The sequence below is a fragment of the Brienomyrus brachyistius genome, chromosome 2, assembly GCF_023856365.1.
Source record: "Brienomyrus brachyistius isolate T26 chromosome 2, BBRACH_0.4, whole genome shotgun sequence".
In the NCBI taxonomy this organism is placed as follows: Eukaryota; Metazoa; Chordata; class Actinopteri; order Osteoglossiformes; family Mormyridae; genus Brienomyrus; species Brienomyrus brachyistius.
Window position 1 is genome coordinate 40,454,328 of NC_064534.1, and position 7,629 is coordinate 40,461,956.

Below are 7,629 nucleotides of genomic sequence, written 5' to 3' on the forward strand. Positions count from 1 at the left end.
TTTTTTTTTCTCTCATTCATAAAGGCAGCTTTTACACACCGTTTTACTCTAAATACTTCCTGGTAATTCTAGGTGCTGTAAGCTGTTCGTGCCTTTATTCCACCAGGGCGCGATCTTCTCACAAACTTGAAGACTGTCACTCCCCATTCACGTTTTACAACTTATTGTTAATGATAAAGAGACAGCTTTTTACACACAGTTTTAAACAAAGTACTGATATTATTCCTCTTCAACTGACCGCTTTGTTTTCTATGCAAAAACCACTTCGCCACAGAAGACTCGATATTATTGGCATAGCAAGTTCTGCTCTTCTCCTTTCAAAACTTGCTGAAAGCTCTATTTAAAAGAACAGATTGGCCGGGGTAATTCACACCCTTCAATGCCAGCTTAATGTTTAGGTTAGTGGGAATCACAGAGGAATTAGGGATGGAAACTTCTTTGCTGGTGGTAGAAGCGGTCTGGTGAATTTTTAGAGAGAAGAGGCCGTCGATGTTTGAATGTAGAAAATTGTTCTGGCTGCAGCCTGCAGTATGGACTTGTTGGTGTGTGTAGCTCCCAGTGTTCTGACAGCGCGACGTTTTGGGGAAGCATGTGATTCAGCAGCTACCAGTGGGCTTCGTGCGGTGGAGATTTTGTGGCTGTTAGCGGAGTTGATAACAGAGGGTCGTTAAGAGAAGCCTGCATGCAGTAGGCAAAGGAGTAATGTTTGCCGGCGGGGGACGTGCGGCGATTAACCTGTGCGGTAGTGAAAAGGAGTTAAAAAGAAGGAAGTGTGCGGATGCGGAAAGAATGGAATAATTGTGGTAGGCTGCCGGCTGAGTAGTTTGGTGAATGTTTGGTGTGGGTCCGGCGCTGCCGATTGGATGGTGGGGCTGCAGTGTGAGTCAGATAAAAAAAAAAAAAGAACATTAGTAGGATCCAATGGGACCAACTGGCATGTATAGAGGCGTGTAATGCAAAAGGGATGTTTTTGGTAGCATCTCTCGCTAACGGCCATACCACCCTGAACACGCCTGATCTCGTCTGATCTCGGAAGCTAAGCAGGTTAGGGTCTGGTTAGTACTTGGATGGGAGGCCACCTGGGAATACCAGGTGCTGTAAGTTTTTCTCACTTTATACAGGGGGCGCTCCACTTCACGATTAATTTAAATCTATCACTCCCCTTCCATTTTACTATTTTATATATATATATATATTTTTATCTCATTCATAAAGGCAGCTTTTACACACCGTTTTACTCTAAATACTTCCTGGTAATTCTAGGTGCTGTAAGCTGTTCGTGCCTTTATTCCACCAGGGCGCGATCTTCTCACAAACTTGAAGACTGTCACTCCCCATTCACGTTTTACAACTTATTGTTAATGATAAAGAGACAGCTTTTTACACACAGTTTTAAACAAAGTACTGATATTATTCCTCTTCAACTGACCGCTTTGTTTTCTATGCAAAAACCACTTCGCCACAGAAGACTCGATATTATTGGCATAGCAAGTTCTGCTCTTCTCCTTTCAAAACTTGCTGAAAGCTCTATTTAAAAGAACAGATTGGCCGGGGTAATTCACACCCTTCAATGCCAGCTTAATGTTTAGGTTAGTGGGAATCACAGAGGAATTAGGGATGGAAACTTCTTTGCTGGTGGTAGAAGCGGTCTGGTGAATTTTTAGAGAGAAGAGGCCGTCGATGTTTGAATGTAGAAAATTGTTCTGGCTGCAGCCTGCAGTATGGACTTGTTGGTGTGTGTAGCTCCCAGTGTTCTGACAGCGCGACGTTTTGGGGAAGCATGTGATTCAGCAGCTACCAGTGGGCTTCGTGCGGCGGAGATTTTGTGGCTGTTAGCGGAGTTGATAACAGAGGGTCGTTAAGAGAAGCCTGCATGCAGTAGGCAAAGGAGTAATGTTTGCCGGCGGGGGACGTGCGGCGATTAACCTGTGCGGTAGTGAAAAGGAGTTAAAAAGAAGGAAGTGTGCGGATGCGGAAAGAATGGAATAATTGTGGTAGGCTGCCGGCTGAGTAGTTTGGTGAATGTTTGGTGTGGGTCCGGCGCTGCCGATTGGATGGTGGGGCTGCAGTGTGAGTCAGATAAAAAAAAAAAAAGAACATTAGTAGGATCCAATGGGACCAACTGGCATGTATAGAGGCGTGTAATGCAAAAGGGATGTTTTTGGTAGCATCTCTCGCTTACGGCCATACCACCCTGAACACGCCTGATCTCGTCTGATCTCGGAAGCTAAGCAGGTTAGGGTCTGGTTAGTACTTGGATGGGAAACCACCTGGGAATACCAGGTGCTGTAAGCTTTTCTCACTTTTACTTTATACAGGGGGCGCTCCACTTCACGATTAATTTAAATCTATCACTCCCCTTCCATTTAACTATTTTATATATATATATTTTTTTTTCTCTCATTCATAAAGGCAGCTTTTACACACCGTTTTACTCTAAATACTTCCTGGTAATTCTAGGTGCTGTAAGCTGTTCGTGCCTTTATTCCACCATGGCGCGATCTTCTCACAAACTTGAAGACTGTCACTCCCCATTCACGTTTTACAACTTATTGTTAATGATAAAGAGACAGCTTTTTACACACAGTTTTAAACAAAGTACTGATATTATTCCTCTTCAACTGACCGCTTTGTTTTCTATGCAAAAACCACTTCGCCACAGGAGACTCGATATTATTGGCATAGCAAGTTCTGCTCTTCTCCTTTCAAAACTTGCTAAAAGCTGTATTTAAAAGAACAGATTGGCCGGGGTAATTCACACCCTTCAATGCCAGCTTAATGTTTAGGTTAGTGGGAATCACAGAGGAATTAGGGATGGAAACTTCTTTGCTGGTGGTAGAAGCGGTCTGGTGAATTTTTAGAGAGAAGAGGCCGTCGATGTTTGAATGTAGAAAATTGTTCTGGCTGCAGCCTGCAGTATGGACTTGTTGGTGTGTGTAGCTCCCAGTGTTCTGACAGCGCGACGTTTTGGGGAAGCATGTGATTCAGCAGCTACCAGTGGGCTTCGTGCGGCGGAGATTTTGTGGCTGTTAGCGGAGTTGATAACAGAGGGTCGTTAAGAGAAGCCTGCATGCAGTAGGCAAAGGAGTAATGTTTGCCGGCGGGGGACGTGCGGCGATTAACCTGTGCGGTAGTGAAAAGGAGTTAAAAAGAAGGAAGTGTGCGGATGCGGAAAGAATGGAATAATTGTGGTAGGCTGCCGGCTGAGTAGTTTGGTGAATGTTTGGTGTGGGTCCGGCGCTGCCGATTGGATGGTGGGGCTGCAGTGTGAGTCAGATAAAAAAAAAAAAAGAACATTAGTAGGATCCAATGGGACCAACTGGCATGTATAGAGGCGTGTAATGCAAAAGGGATGTTTTTGGTAGCATCTCTCGCTAACGGCCATACCACCCTGAACACGCCTGATCTCGTCTGATCTCGGAAGCTAAGCAGGTTAGGGTCTGGTTAGTACTTGGATGGGAGGCCACCTGGGAATACCAGGTGCTGTAAGTTTTTCTCACTTTATACAGGGGGCGCTCCACTTCACGATTAATTTAAATCTATCACTCCCCTTCCATTTTACTATTTTATATATATATATATATTTTTATCTCATTCATAAAGGCAGCTTTTACACACCGTTTTACTCTAAATACTTCCTGGTAATTCTAGGTGCTGTAAGCTGTTCGTGCCTTTATTCCACCAGGGCGCGATCTTCTCACAAACTTGAAGACTGTCACTCCCCATTCACGTTTTACAACTTATTGTTAATGATAAAGAGACAGCTTTTTACACACAGTTTTAAACAAAGTACTGATATTATTCCTCTTCAACTGACCGCTTTGTTTTCTATGCAAAAACCACTTCGCCACAGAAGACTCGATATTATTGGCATAGCAAGTTCTGCTCTTCTCCTTTCAAAACTTGCTAAAAGCTGTATTTAAAAGAACAGATTGGCCGGCGTAATTCACACCCTTCAATGCCAGCTTAATGTTTAGGTTAGTGGGAATCACAGAGGAATTAGGGATGGAAACTTCTTTGCTGGTGGTAGAAGCGGTCTGGTGAATTTTTAGAGAGAAGAGGCCGTCGATGTTTGAATGTAGAAAATTGTTCTGGCTGCAGCCTGCAGTATGGACTTGTTGGTGTGTGTAGCTCCCAGTGTTCTGACAGCGCGACGTTTTGGGGAAGCATGTGATTCAGCAGCTACCAGTGGGCTTCGTGCGGCGGAGATTTTGTGGCTGTTAGCGGAGTTGATAACAGAGGGTCGTTAAGAGAAGCCTGCATGCAGTAGGCAAATGAGTAATGTTTGCCGGCGGGGGACGTGCGGCGATTAACCTGTGCGGTAGTGAAAAGGAGTTAAAAAGAAGGAAGTGTGCGGATGCGGAAAGAATGGAATAATTGTGGTAGGCTGCCGGCTGAGTAGTTTGGTGAATGTTTGGTGTGGGTCCGGCGCTGCCGATTGGATGGTGGTGCTGCAGTGTGAGTCAGATAAAAAAAAAAAAAACAGGAGTAGGATCCAATGGGACTAACTGGCATGTATAGACGCGTGTAATGCAAAAGGGCTGTTTTTGGTAGCATCTCTCGCTTATGGCCATACCACCCTGAACACGCCCGATCTCATCCGATTTCGGAAGCCAAGCAGGGTAGGTTCTGGTTAGTACTTGGATGGGAGACCTCCTCGGAATACCAGGTGCTGTAAGCTTTTCTCACTTTTACTTTATACAGGGGGCGCTCCACTTCACGATTAATTTAAATCTATCACTCCCCTTCCATTTTACTATTTTATATATTTCTTTTTTCTCTCATTCATAAAGGCAGCTTTTAAACACGTTTTACTCTAAATACTGCCTGGTAATTCTAGGTGCTGTAAGCTGTTCGTGCCTTTATTCCACCAGGGCACGATCTTCTCACAAACTTGAAGACTGTCACTCCCCATTCACGTTTTACAACTTATTGTTAATAATAAAGAGACAGCTTTTTACACACAGTTTTAAACAAAGTACTGATATAATTCCTCTTCAACTCACCGCTTTGTTTTCTATGCAAAAACCACTTCGCCACAGAAGACTTCATATTGTTGGCATAGCAAGGTCTGCTCTTCTCCTCCTTTCAAAACTTGCAAAAAGCTGTATTTAAAAGAGCAGGTTGGCCGGGGTAATTCAAACCCTTCAATGCCAGCTTAATGTTTAGGTTAGTGGGAATCACAGAAGAATTAGGGATGGAAACTTCTTTGCTGGTGGTAGAAGCGGTCTGGTGAATTTTTAGAGAGAAGAGGCTGTCGATGTTTGAATGTAGAAAATTGTTCTGGCTGCAGCCTGCAGTATGGACTTGTTAGTGTGTGTAGCTCCCAGTGTTCTGACAGCGCGACGTTTTGGGGAAGCATGTGATTCAACAGCTACCAGTGGGCTTCGTGCGGCAGAGATTTTGTGGCTGTTAGCGGAGTTGATAACAGAGGGTCGTTAAGAGAAGCCTGCATGAGGTAGGCAAAGGAGTAATGTTTGCCGGCGGGGGACGTGCGGCGATTAACCTGTGCGGTAGTGTAAAGGACTTAAAGAGAAGGAAGTGTGCGGATGCGGAAAGAATGGAATAATTGTGGTAGGCTGCCGGCTGAGTAGTTTGGTGAATGTTTGGTGTGGGTGCGGCGCTGCCGATTGGATGGTGGTGCTGCAGTGTGAGTCAGATAAAAAAAAAAAAAAACAGGAGTAGGATCCAATGGGACTAACTGGCATGTATAGAGTCGTGTAATGCAAAAGTGCTGTTTTTGTTCGCGGCTCTTGCTTATGGCCATACCACCCTGAACGCGCCTGATCTCGTCTGATCTCAGAAGCTAAGCAGGCTAGGGTCTGGTTAGTACTTGGATGGGAGACCTCCTCGGAATACCAGGTGCTGTAAGCTTTTCTCACTTTTACTTTATACAGGGGGCGCTCCACTTCACGATTAATTTAAATCTATCACTCCCCTTCCATTTTACTATTTTATATATATATTTTTTTTCTCTCATTCATAAAGGCAGCCTTTACACGCCGTTTTACTCTAAATACTGCCTGGTAATTCTAGGTGCTGTAAGCTGTTCGTGCCTTTATTCCACCAGGGCGCGATCTTCTGACAAACTTGAAGACTGTCACTCCACATTCACGTTTTACAACTTATTGTTAATAATAAAGAGACAGTTTGTTACACACAGTTTTAAACAAAGTACTGATATAATTCCTCTTAAACTCACCGCTTTGTTTTCTATGCAAAATCCACTTCGCCACAGAATATTCGATATTATTGGCATATTATCTGCTCTTCTCCTCCTTTCAAAACTTGCTGAAAGCTGTATTTAAAAGAGCAGGTTGGCCGGGGTAATTCACACCCTTCAATGCCAGCTTAATGTTTAGGTTAGTGGGAATCACAGAAGAATTAGGGATGGAAACTTCTTTGCTGGTGGTAGAAGCGGTCTGGTGAATTTTTAGAGAGAAGAGGCTGTCGATGTTTGAATGTAGAAAATTGTTCTGGCTGCAGCCTGCAGTATGGACTTGTTAGTGTGTGTAGCTCCCAGTGTTCTGACAGCGCGACGTTTTGGGGAAGCATGTGATTCAACAGCTACCAGTGGGCTTCGTGCGGCAGAGATTTTGTGGCTGTTAGCGGAGTTGATAACAGAGGGTTGTTAAGAGAAGCCTGCAAAAGGTTGGCAAAGGAGTAATGTTTGCCGGCGGGGGACGTGCAGCGATTAACCTGTGCGGTAGTGAAAAGGAGTTAAAGAGAAGGAAGTGTGCGGATGCGGAAAGAATGGAATAATTGTGGTAGGCTGCCGGATGAGTAGTTTGGTGAATGTTTGGTGTGGGTCCGGTGCTGCCGATTGGATGGTGGTGCTGCAGTGTGAGTCAGATAAAAAAAAAAAAAAACAGGAGTAGGATCCAATGGGACTAACTGGCATGTATAGACGCGTGTAATGCAATAGGGCTATTTTTGGTAGCGTCTCTCGCTTACGGCCATACCACCCTGAACGCGCCCGATCTCGTCTGATCTCGGAAGCTAAGCAGGCTAGGGTCTGGTTAGTACTTGGATGGGAGACCTCCTCGGAATACCAGGTGCTGTAAGCTTTTCTCACTTTTACTTTATACAGGGGGCGCTCCACTTCACGATTAATTTAAATCTATCACTCCCCTTCCATTTTACTATTTTATATATATATTTTTTTTCTCTCATTCATAAAGGCAGCCTTTACACACCGTTTTACTCTAAATACTGCCTGGTAATTCTAGGTGCTGTAAGCTGTTCGTGCCTTTATTCCACCAGGGCGCGATCTTCTGACAAACTTGAAGACTGTCACTCCACATTCACGTTTTACAACTTATTGTTAATAATAAAGAGACAGTTTGTTACACACAGTTTTAAACAAAGTACTGATATAATTCCTCTTAAACTCACCGCTTTGTTTTCTATGCAAAAACCACTTCGCCACAGAATATTCGATATTATTGGCATATTATCTGCTCTTCTCCTCCTTTCAAAACTTGCTGAAAGCTGTATTTAAAAGAGCAGGTTGGCCGGGGTAATTCACACCCTTCAATGCCAGCTTAATGTTTAGGTTAGTGGGAATCACAGAAGAATTAGGGATGGAAACTTCTTTGCTGGTGGTAGAAGCGGTCTGGTGAATTTTTA

The 7,629-nt window shown here is 44.0% G+C and overlaps 6 non-coding genes across 6 annotated transcripts; all 6 read left to right on the forward strand.

Annotated features, from left to right (window-relative positions):
* The first annotated feature begins 985 nt into the window (after positions 1-985).
* On the forward strand, positions 986-1,104 carry LOC125730797 (5S ribosomal RNA). Its single transcript, XR_007391087.1, has one exon. It is a non-coding gene; the product is annotated as a 5S ribosomal RNA (ribosomal RNA).
* A 1,072-nt stretch (positions 1,105-2,176) lies between these two features.
* LOC125735997 (5S ribosomal RNA) lies at positions 2,177-2,295 on the forward strand. Its single transcript, XR_007395281.1, has one exon. It is a non-coding gene; the product is annotated as a 5S ribosomal RNA (ribosomal RNA).
* Positions 2,296-3,373: 1,078 nt separating this feature from the next.
* Positions 3,374-3,492, forward strand: LOC125730798 (5S ribosomal RNA). The gene has a single exon (XR_007391088.1). It is a non-coding gene; the product is annotated as a 5S ribosomal RNA (ribosomal RNA).
* Positions 3,493-4,562: 1,070 nt separating this feature from the next.
* LOC125737063 (5S ribosomal RNA) lies at positions 4,563-4,681 on the forward strand. Its single transcript, XR_007396329.1, has one exon. It is a non-coding gene; the product is annotated as a 5S ribosomal RNA (ribosomal RNA).
* Positions 4,682-5,755: 1,074 nt separating this feature from the next.
* LOC125735852 (5S ribosomal RNA) lies at positions 5,756-5,874 on the forward strand. The gene has a single exon (XR_007395138.1). It is a non-coding gene; the product is annotated as a 5S ribosomal RNA (ribosomal RNA).
* Positions 5,875-6,948: 1,074 nt separating this feature from the next.
* Positions 6,949-7,067, forward strand: LOC125734958 (5S ribosomal RNA). The gene has a single exon (XR_007394259.1). It is a non-coding gene; the product is annotated as a 5S ribosomal RNA (ribosomal RNA).
* Positions 7,068-7,629: the final 562 nt, after the last annotated feature.